Below are 12,217 nucleotides of genomic sequence, written 5' to 3'. Positions count from 1 at the left end.
AACTTAAAATTTAAAAAAAGGAACCCCCCAAAAAAGATATTTGCAAATGACATATCAGATAAAGGGCTAGTATCCAAAATCTATAAAGAACTTATCAGACTCAACACCCAAAGAACAAGTAATCCAATCAAGAAATGGGCAGAAGACATGAACAGACATTTTTCCAAAGAAGACATCCAAATGGCCAACAGACACATGAAAAAGTGCTCAACATCGCTCGGCATCAGGGAAATCCAAATCAAAACCTCAATGAGATACCACCTCACACCCGTCAGAATGGCTAAAATTAACAAGTCAGGAAACGACAGATGTTGGCGGGGATGCGGAGAAAGGGGAACCCTCCTACACTGTTGGTGGGAATGCAAGCTGATGCAACCCCTCTGGAAAACAGTATGGAGGTTCCTCAAACAGTTGAAAATAGAGCTACCATCCGATCCAGCAATTGCAGTACTGGGTATTTACCCCAAAGATACAAATGTAGGGATCCGAAGGGGTACGTGCACCCCAATGTTTATAGCAGCAATGTCCACAATAACCAAACTGTGGAAAGAGCCAAGATGTCCATCGACAGATGAATGGATAAAGAAGAGGTGGTATATATACACCATGGAATATTATGCAGCCATCAAAAGGAATGAGATCTTGCCATTTGCAACGACGTGGATGGAGCTGGAGGGTGTTATGCTGAGTGAAATAAGTCAATCAGAGAAAGACATGTATCATATGACCTCACTGAGACGAGGAATTCTTAATCTCAGGAAACAAACTGAGTGTTGCTGGAATGGTGGGGGGTAGGAGGGATGGGGTGGCTGGGTGATAGACATTGGGGAGGGTATGTGCTATGGTGAGCGCTGTGAATTGTGCAAGACTGTTGAATCACAGATCTATACTTCTGAAACAAATAATGCAACATATGTTAATAAAAAAGAAAAAGAAGAAGATAGCAGGAGGGGAAGAATGAAGGGGAGTAAGTCGGAGGGGGAGATGAACCATGAGAGACAATGGACTCTGAAAAACAAACTGAGGGTTCTAGAGGGGAGGGCGGTGGGGGATGGGTTAGCCTGGTGATGGGTATTAAAGAGGGCACATTCTGCATGGAGCACTGGGTGTTATGCACAAACAATGAATCATGGAACACTACATCCAAAACTAATGATGTAATGTATGGTGATAAACATAACAATAAAAAAAAGAATATCCATGTGGGTGCCTCAAGTATTCTTCAATTTTAAAATGACCTTTTGTTGAAGATTCTCTTTCATCTTTGATCCCCAGATTTGTTGACTGTCTTGTTATTCTTGAAATCTAAGGGTATATTCATGTCTTTCATCTCCCTCACCTCTCACAACAGATAAGTGTTAAAATTTTGTCTGTTCTGTATCTCAAGTGTCCATTCTCCTCTTTTTCAGTTAGGTCCCATTCATGGGCAGTCCTCAAGAGTCCAGTGTTAGTAAGAATCCTGCTGAGGTGGTTAGTAAGAATCCTGCTGAGAATTTCCTACCCTCAATATATGAGTACCCTTGATATAGGACCAAATTCTTGCCTCCAGTGACTATCCCCCAAGTGATATCTGATCATCCTGGTGTGCCTTCAGCAAGAGTCCTGCTAGGTCAGTTTACCCAGGATCCCCACTTACCCCAATATCACCTCTTGGTAATTGTCCATCCATTTCCCCTCCCCCTCCTTGCTTCTTGTCTATAAACTCTTATTTTTCCTGTTTGGAGCTGGAGTTGAGCGCGATCTGTCTCCCTACCACAGTACTCCACTGCCACGGTTCCCCTGAGTGAAGTTTGTCTTATCATTTTAACAAATGTCTGAATAAAATTTTCTTTAACAGAATTCACTACAATATTAATAAATGATTTTCTTTTAACAGAGAGATGCTATAGTTTGTGTTATAATCTACAATGGCTTTCTTAGCTTACTGTCTGAACCAGGACTCTTTAATATGTGAAAGAGTGTGCTATTAATAATTTTTCCAGGACAACAGTTCTGAACCAGGGCTGCCATGGTAAACCAGAGCATTTGACCGCGGTACGTGGTCAACTCTCTGACGCACTCCTTTACTGCCATCTGGCAGCAGTGGGGGAGATTGTGGGAAATAGATACCATTTTCTTCGACATGACCGCATTTCAAGTCTGCGTCAATGCTGAGGCACACAGGAATGATCTAGACTGCCCCTTCCAACCAGATCTTCCCTGGATCTGTGTTATCGACGTTGACAGTTTGCTCAGTTATTGCCAGATGGTAGCGACATGTCTTCCACAGCAATCCCTGGTGGTCCCACGTGTGGGGAAAATGTGGAGATATATCCTGAGTCATCCTCATGTCAAATCTTGGAGAGCAAGTTGTGCAAGTTTCTAATTTTAAAGAGGAGAATTCTGAGTCATAAGGGGTGAAGGCTCTTGCCAACAACCTACAGCTAAAAAAAAGAAAGCCGGAGTTTAGATTAGGAAGCGGATATCTTGACTCCAATTCCACTGTCTGTGGATCCGAGATCTCAAGAGAGAGAAGGGAAAGATGAAATTTGTGAAATCAGAAAGTCGAACTCTGTGCTCCCCTGGATTTGAGACTTGAATTTCCCAAAAGAGTCTCTGAGTGGGGATTACTAATCGGTGTTTCTCCTGCTTCCTTCCCCTCGAGAGGGTTGTGGTTGCTGTTCCCTTACAGTTATTCCCATTAAGTCACTGTCCTTGAGAGATGGTCAGTCTTGTGGAGGAGGCAGATCTGTGATAAAAGGACTATAATAAACCTGTAGTGGTCAACAATCTGTTGTTCCACAAACAAGGAAGTCATTGGCCTCTGTGGAGGGAAAGAGTCTACAGAGGAATCATGTTTGCAGTAAAATCAGTAGGAATTTCTTAGAGATTTGGTTAGGTAATATCAATATCAGATATCAGATCTCTGTAGTCAAATTTTTTTTTGGGGGGGGAAGCTTTATTTCTAAACTTGGAATCCACAGACTACCCAATACTGCCTGTTTTTAGGAGTTTCAGAAGCTCATGTCCCAAAGCATGCCCAGCCTATAATTTAAGAGCTAATTTATAGTCTTGCCCTCTCCTGCTTGCAGCTGGGGCCACATCAGTCAACCCACTTCTTTCTTTCTTCAGAGGCAGAAGACTGGGAAGTGGCCTTTTCAAATGTCTCCCTAGAGCTCAGGGGCGAGGAAAGGGGCACAAAGGAGTTTGTGCACTGGAAGGAACTGGCTCAGCTGCACCGTGCCAAGGCCACCAGCACAGAGATCACAGCTGAGTCCCCCAGCTCCTCGGGAGGGGTCTTAGGGTGGAAGATGTTCCATTAGGTCTTTTAGCTGAGACCCCTTCCTTGGGCATCCCAACTCAGCTGCAGTGTTTTGGTAGGAAATCAGAAACTCTGTTTCCTGCCTCAGATTCTGTGGGCGCCAGTAAGCAAATAGGTAACCGGATATTGGATTGCATCTCAGAATCCCCTTCTGTCCCATCTTTGGTGATCCTGTGGCTGGGGATCTGGCTGATTGCAGGGTCTGTATGTCCTGTGGGAGAAGACAGAAGCCATAGAGAGTGGGCCTAAGAAAACATCAACACAAATTCCCAAGCAGTCCCAAGCTCACTTGCCCCCAGGTGAAAGTGAGTCACCCAGCAGAGGAACCAGGTGTCCAAGGCAGGATCAGTGGCAGGATGAGGCTCTCCATTAGTGGTTTCTGATGCAGAGAGGAATGGAAGTTTTGGGTTCCCTTGGCCCCACAAGGTAGAATCTGGCTGTGAAGCCACAGTCCCTGGGAATACCCACAGCCTCAGGGCACCTTCCATAGGAAAGGGGAACCTTTGGTCCAAATGTGTGACCTCATGTTTATTTTGTTACATGGGTGACGTAAACAGGCTCCAAAACCACTTGAGCATTCTTAGGAAAAGTGAAGTTTAAGGAAAACACAAGAGGAGGTGGAAAAGGGAAAACGAGTGAAAATAACAGGAACAAGAAGATGGTGGAGCACTGTGCGAGAGTGCTCTTTTACCGATCTTGGAAATGTTGGCAGAAGTTCTCAGACTTTAGCATGAACAAGCCCCGCAAGGGGCTTGGTAAGATTAGATGTATTCCTGTAACCCACTTCCAGAAATTCTGACTCCGAAATTCTGATCCTGCCCTAGAATATGTCTGTTTAACCTGTCCCTCAGGTGAAACTGAGGAAAGAAATGATTTCAGACAACGGTTTCAATCTCTTCTGAGTGGAGATTTTTAATAGGCCAAAGTAACAAAAGAGAAGGCCACTTTATGCACTACATTAGAATGTTAAAATTTAAAGACTGAGAATTTTCCTGGGAATGGGAAAACTAGTGGATAGATTTAAGTTCCAGAAACTACATTTACAAAAAAGAATAGAGGGGAAATAAGAAACCTAATTGATAATGAGGTGAGTGAAGCCGAGGGAAGAGAAGTTTCCAGGGTTCAGGGTAAAGTCAATATTGTCAAATGCTGCAAAGAGATCAAGTAAGAGGAGAAAGGAACAGCTTTTTGTCCAGCAAATTTATAATTTTAAGATTTAGGAGAATAGTTTCATAAGAATGGAAATATTCCTTGAAAAAGCTGAAGACAGCACCCAGAGGAATAATTCTTCTGTGATGAAAGCAAAAGTGTGGTTCACTAATTGTGCATTGTTACCCAGAGAGGAACAGATATGGATACTCAGGAGGACTCACTCCTGAGGGCTGGAAAAGGAAGCTGAAATAAACAGCCATAACATTAGGTAGACCAGGAAAGTGAGAGCTTCTGTTTTAAGAGGTCAGAGTGAAATTTTGCCTGAGAAATGAAGTAAATTTGGACTTCTGGGGGTAAGACAACTAGGTTCAGCTTATATTGAAATAAGAGCAGAAGTGACTAGAGAGAATATATAAACTTCTCTAAAGCTGAGTGGTGGGTGGTATAGAAATGAACAGACTTTTTAGAAGTATTTTTTTAAAAAAAGATTTATTTATTCATTTCAGAGAGAGAGAGAGAGAGAGAACAGAGGGAGGGGCAGAGGGAGAGAGAATCCTAAGCAGACTCCCCACTGAGTGTGGTACCTAATGTGGGGCTCGATCCCACAACCCCGAGATCATGACCCGAGCCGAAATCAAGAGTCAGACACTCAACTGACTGAGCCACCCAGGTGTCCTGAAATGAACAGTTTTATAAACAGAATGGATCACTAAATTTTAACAGAGGTATTTTGAATTCTGTATCTGTTCTGTATAATTTCAGTGACCTCTCCAGGTAGAGTTAATGAAGGAATACCTCCTTTCCTTCCATTGATATTGAATGCATTGTCCCTCATTAAAATTTGGATCACATACCAGAGGATTTTTCAATTGTATGCACATCAGTTTTCAATTGTCTGCACATCAGGTATTTTTCCACCGAGGACACATTAATCTGCCTGTTCCCTCAGCTCCATAGAAACTAATTACTGACTTAGTAGGGTGTGAAGTTGTCACACTGAAAATTAACATGCTTTTTGTATTACCTGGATTTAGCTCCTTGAAAAGAAATTAACCAGTCTTCACTTGGTCTGACATTGTTCTAAAGACTAAGGATCTTCGTCCCCTTTCTAATTCCTTCTTTTTATCCTATGTTCTCTGTATCTGGTACTCCTCCTCTGTGATGGGTACTTACTGGGTGTCCTGGCCCCTAACTGGAGAATTCCTGTCTTTGAAATCTGTGATCTGTAAGGTCAAAGTGACAGGCCTCCCGCTGTCATGTTGTTTGAAATAACCCGATCCCCTTGGCTAAAGCTGAATTTTCCAAGAGCATGTTCTTGAGTAAAATAGGACTGAATTGTTCTCTGTTTTCTGGATTTGTGATCTTACATGAAAGAAAGTCAAGTTGGTCCTCGCAACAAGGCTGGAGGACTGATATTTCATCTGTAACCTTCTGCTCGCTATGAGATCTAAGCCCTGGAAAGGACAGTCTATAATAATGGGGAGAAAAAGGGGGCCAACAGTGTGGAAAAAGGGAAATTAAGAGCTGTCAAATCAGTCATGTCATGGTTCCAGGACTTTATTCTACTTCACTCCTGAGAAATTCCTGTGTTCTTCTTTTGGGGTTCTATGGGACTTACGTTTAGCCTTGCAATAAATTCCCATTTGGCTTAGCTAGCTCTAGTTGGTTTCTGTTATTTCCTGCCAACCTAGTTTGCCAGCTCCTTTCTGAGCCAGACCCAGGATGTTTGTGTATTATGATTAGCTAATATTTAACACTGTGGATTCACTGCTGGCACAGAAATACACAGCTGAATCCTGCAGCTCTGTAGGCTTGACCTCTAGGCTACAGGGTGAGGTTTGGGGACACACAGCTAAAAATCTCTTCTTGGGCATTCCTGTTTTATCAAAGATGTTGCCATCCTGGAAAGAAGTCAAGAACTTGAACTCTTTTGCTGGGATCTGCTGATACCAGGAAACATACCTGTGTCCCTTTATCGGGACACAATGCATTTCTGCTTTCTGTCCTTTCCCTTTGACTAGGTGTCCCGGAGTCTGGGTGACTTCTGCATCAAGGGTGCCTGGGAAGAAAGCAGACAGAAGACGGAGGCTTAGTCCCTGAGGGAGTCTGGTGGCAGGGATGAAAGCCTTGGAGCTGGGGGCTGACAAGTTCAGAAGGGGGGCTTACCTGCACTCAGGAGCCAGAGGATCAAGGAGCAGATGATTACTGGGCACATGACAGCATTAGTGAAAGAACAGAGGCGGCCAGGTTTCTCTGAGGTATTTTCCACCCCCCATAGCCAGCTGCTCTGTGACGTGATCACTTCACAGAACCCAATAGTCTTCGCTGTGTTGCTCTATACAAGTAAAAGCAACCAAAAAAGTAGAATATAGGAGACAACCATATTCAGTCATTGGAAAACACGTGGCGCAGGACTGTGATTATTCTAAAGCAAGAAAAAACTGGGGCCGTGTCCACACACGGGGCATGGCACATTTTCCTAGCTGAGGGGCCAGAGGGAGAAGACCACAGAAAAGATTCCCTAGCATCCCCAGAGTAACCATGCTTTCTCAGTGGCACAAAATCATGCTAGAGCAAGAGGTGCTAAATGACAGCCCAGGGCTAGCCCCTGTTTGCGTACAGTTTTCCTGGGGAGAGAGGCGCTTCTGGAAAGACAACACAAGGAGATTAGAGAACCCTCTTCCGAGAGAAAGAAACCAAACTGCTGGACATTTAAAAACAACCATTCAAAGTCTCTGAAGGTTGTCCCAAAAATAGACAGCAAATGAGGAAACACTTATTCCAGAAAATCTAAATCTTAGTCAGAGCATTGAGACTCTGGAGCATTTGAGCCATGCCTCCTGCAACCCCCCAATCCCCACCCCCCCCAGCCCAGTGTGATGGAAGCTCTACTCCTTGTGGGGGTGGTTGAGGACACAGGGCTCCCTCAGTTTCTCCTGGCACAGACTACCAGCATGTTTCATCCCAACCAGCTCCATGATGTAGAAACTCTATTCCTAGCAAGTGCAACCCAGGGGTCTGGGCTCCCTTTCTCCACCCAGTGCCCACTCATAGGGTGGACCCTCTATTCCCGAAACAGCAGGCCAAGACTCCTAAGCCTCAATCTTTCTCATTCTGGTTTGCTCGTAGCCTGAAGGTTCCACACTGGGAGCCGCAAGTCAGAAAGACCAGGGCTTACCACTCCACCCAGGGACCCTCAGAGAACAGGGGTCTCACTCCAGGAGAAGTGGGCCAGTGCCCCCACCCTCAGCTCTGGAGCCGTGGTGCAGAGGTTCTGCCCATGGGGGGAAGCCGGCCCCAGGGATAGGGAAGTGCACAGCTCTGTTTTGACCTAAGGACCCACCAGCCTTGCTGAGATTTGCGTGGAATTGTACTGTACCCCACGACCTGCTTTTCTTCTTACCCATCCTTCTTCCTCCATTTTTCTTCCTTTCCTCCCTCTTCCTTCCATCTCTCCTTACAGAGGTCAGATCTGCATCATGGCCTGATGGCCTCCCAGCCTCCTCCAGCTTTCTCCCCATTTTCTCAGCTAAATGCCCTGCATGACAGATCCAGGCTTGGCATCTACTTCTTGGAGGGCCTGAAGTAATGCTTCTTTCTTAGGTGGGTTTGGGGCTTCGAGAGGGGTCACAGCCCGTAGTAAGCTCTACTGAAGTAACTGTCAGTTCCAGAAAATAGGTGGTGCCTATAAATTCATCTGATGGCCCCGGATCTTCACAGAGGTTCTGCTCTTATAAGACATCCTCATTTGGCTGCTGGGAAATGAAAGCCCTGAGCATAAATGGGAGAAATCAGAGGAGACTGCAACTGGGACGAGACATCAGCCCAGAAGGAAGCCACTCCTTCCCACGTAAGTGGAATTGTACAGCACCTGTCCTTCTGGGACTGGCTTAGGTCACTCAGCAGAATGTCCTCAAGGTCATTCATGTCATCACATGTTGCAGGATTTCCTTCTCTTTCAAGACTAAATAACATACCATTGTATGTATATACCATATTATGCAAAATTTTAAGAGGGTAGATCTCATGTTAAGGGTTCTGGCCACAATAAAGTAAAATAAAATAAAATAAAGTAAAATAAAATAAAAAAGTAAAATAAAATACAGACACCACTGACTCTTTTTTTTTAGGTATTCTATTTTATTTATTTTTAATAATTTTTTATTGTTATGTTAATCACCATACATTACATCATTAGTTCTTGATGTAGTGTTCCATGACTCATTGTTCGTGCATAACACCCAGTGCTCCACGCAGAACGTGCCCTCTTTAATACCCATCACCAGGCTAACCCGCCCCCCACCCCCTCCCCTCTAGAACCCTCAGTTTGTTTTTCAGAGTCCGTCATCTCTAATGACACCACTCACTCCTGTCCCCAACTCTCTTCAAACTCTCAGAGCATCCAACACTATGGTCTTGTGTTTATTTTCCAGCTTTTTCTATCAGATTCTCCTAAGATTTTAATTTCCCTCCTTCCCTAGGTGTGTCTTCACACTTCTAGTGACCATACTTGCTAGAGAACGAGGCAATTCTATACTGTTCCGCTTGGCTAGAGCAAATCATACTCTCTTCCACCTCCTCCTCCCTCTTCTGGGCATAAGGATCAGACCAGAGCATAGAACATCTGCATCTTCAGCCCCGGGCTCCATGTTTTATCTGGGCCAGAATGAGGTGAGTCTTTGCTCTTCATTTCTCTCCTCGCTTTCTTCGAGAGGATGTCGAGTGTTCACATCATCTAAAGAATCTCTAATCTGCTCCCTGGTTGAACTCTTTGGCCATTTAGCTCAAGATGCAACAATTCCTTAAACCTTGTGATGGAGTCACGAATGAGGGGAGGGGACCCAGAGACATTAGCCCCAACATCTCAGTTGAAACATAGGCAGAAGCATAGAGACACAGCCTTCATCATTTGTAAGGAAAGGGGTGTGGACATATGGTGAGCGAAAGAAAGGAAAAGCAGACCACCGTAGTGATGGTGGGTGGCCCAGATGACAGCGTTTAGCTTCTCTGAATTTTACTTAGTTACCAGATGTGATCTTGGGTAGTACTTCTTGGCCTCTTGATTAAAGAGTTGAAAGCATGTGATGCTGTTGATGACCATACGAGGTGATGTGATGAGCCACTGCTTAGTAGGAATCTCTATGTGTTCTTCAGAATTAAAATGAGGACACAGTTCCATCCTCTGAAGCAGGCATCCCACAGCTAGCAGATGCTTGTTCTTTCCTGAAATGATGATACATGTGTTTATTCAATTGGCCATCATAAATATTTCAGTCTCTTAAAGGCCGTAAGATACATACTAGCTTTTAGAAAGCTGTTCTAATACATTCCAGAAACCCCTTTTATTTCAAACAAGCTGCCGTACTTGATATTTTTTTTATTACTATTAAAAAAATGTAGGGCAAATTCTATTCATTTTAATATTTCTTTTAAAGCACCACATCTAGTTTTGGGTATGTGTCCTATCTGTGTGCCACTTAAATGGTTCATACGCAAATTTATATCATGCAACATAGTTAAATACCCTGTGAATAATACATGTGCCAGGCAGTTCATTCAGCTTCACAACTGGCACAAGTTTTTAGCAGTTCTAATTTTCCCTACTTGACAAGAAAACCATGAGACTGCAGCAAGGATTCGTGAGAGTGGGGCCACCCCTTGTCTGGACCGGCCTGCCTGTTTTCATATTTCTAGGTCACCAATTATGTTAAAAAACAAAACAATTTTTAAAAAGTTCCTATTTATGTACTGAACAGAACAGAATGGGTGACTAAGATGATCCTGGGAAAATACCACAAATCGAACGCTGAGTGAGTGTAACCACTTTTCCACTCTTGGCCTAACTGTCCGTGGTTTGGGTAGGTTTCTGCCCAGCTTCTGTCTACAAATGAAGTAATGAGAGCCGTAAACCCGCTTCTTACTATTGTCGTAGGATGGGCAGGTGGAATGGTCTAAAGGAGGCTCTTGGATCCAGAAAACAGAGAGGTTTATGCACAGGGGAGAGGTAAAAGTGCAGTTCTGTGTCTTTACTGCTGGCGCAGAGATACACTGCTGAGTCCCCGGGGCTTGGCAAGTTGATGCTGAGAGAACAGAAGGAAGTGTTGGGCCGGCTGGATTGGAAGTTATCAGAGGTGTCTGCTTCTCTGTTAAGGTCTGTATCATAGTAGTAAAGCAGCAACTTTGGGGCTTGGCTCAGCTTCTGTTGGTACCAATACATGACATCATGATTCAGATTCTGAGAACAGCTCAAATTCACTGGTCTTCCCACCCACGTAACCTGGTATCTTGGGCTCTGGATGACCATGGCACCCATGTGACCTGCAGAGAGAGAAAGAAACCGTAGAGACAGAGTCAAGAAGGAGACTGCTATTACTGCCATAAAAGAAAGGTACAAGACTGAGGACAAGATAGCTTTAGTCAAAATACTTCCTTTCTGACCAGGACTCACCTGCTCCAAGGAGACAAAAGGCCACACAGTGGAGCAGCCTGGGAGCCATGGCAGGACCACAACAGGAACGGGGCACCTGTCTGCCCCAGACTCTGATCTCTGGGTGGAGAGATGGGCGTGCAGAGTCCCTGGTCCCTGACAGGTAGATCTGCCCGTGGTGACCGTCTGCCGTTGGCTTCAGCGAGGCAAGGGTTACTCCTTGTTGTGATATTACACACAGCTTCCGGCTTGGCAGCAGAACCGGGGCTTGGCCAGATCACGTGTGGAGTAGAGGTGGTGCCGCCTCATATTGCCCCCCTTCCTGTATCTGCCCCAGGCTCATCTGGACCTCTCTGTCTCACTCCTCATTTCTTACACCCTACAAGGCAAGTCAGAGGTTCCTCAACACAGGAAGAGCTTTTGCTAAACTATCATTTATAAACCTGTTGAGATGTCTTTGCGTCTTGCTGTCTGCATCACAGATGGATGACTGATGGCTGCAAACTATCTCCACCTTAATACAGAAGTCAAGCCCTGCAATTCCTCTATTTATATCCACACTTCAGAGAGGATCAAGGACATTCTCTACAACTCTGCGTTATTGGTGACACCATAATGCCTCCTTGTGGCCAATAGAAAAGTGTCTAGAAACATTTCTCCTACAGTCCCTGTATTTTCAACTCAGACCCTGAACTCAGGGAGCCTACCAGGCTCCTCCTGGGTTTCCCCTCCTAGGCCACATCGTGGCCCCCCCTCCAGGTATTGAGGTAGATGGTGCTCAGCCTGGTTGTTTTCCATCTCTTAGGGATCGCCATCTCTTGTTGCCTGATTCATAATGTTTTGAAAACTGTTGTTTCATATATTATGTTTATTTGTTTTAGCTGTTTCAAGCAGGAGGTTAAATTAACTCATGTTAATCCATCTTGGGTAAAAGCAGAAGTCCACTCTCAGGGCCATAATGAATTTCTTCCTGCTCGGTCCCCAAGAGTTTCAATGGTTATAGACCTTTTTGTCAGTTTCTGAGCATATGGTTTCCATTTCACACAGGAAGGGTAATATTTTATTCCACAAACATATAAGACTCAGTCTGGAATTTCAAATTCTATCTGTTAACTTTTCCCTTTTATCTAGCACTTAAAGGCCTGACCAAATATTCAGTTTTCTAACTGCATTTCAGGGTCTTTGTGTTGTAATAACGTTTAGTCTATAAAGTCTGTGACCATTTGGGTGCTCCAGGATGAATGCAGGACATGTCATCATAAGTCCTGTGTCATCTCTATCATATGGGCACTGAAAAGCCAGCCTCAACCGTGAGGCCTAGATTTGGTCTGAAACCT

This window comes from Callorhinus ursinus, unplaced genomic scaffold (genome assembly GCF_003265705.2).
Source record: "Callorhinus ursinus isolate GAN/ISIS: 27379988/994484 unplaced genomic scaffold, GSC_fseal_2.0 scaffold12, whole genome shotgun sequence".
In the NCBI taxonomy this organism is placed as follows: domain Eukaryota; kingdom Metazoa; phylum Chordata; class Mammalia; order Carnivora; family Otariidae; genus Callorhinus; species Callorhinus ursinus.
Note: the sequence above shows the minus strand (reverse complement) of the source record.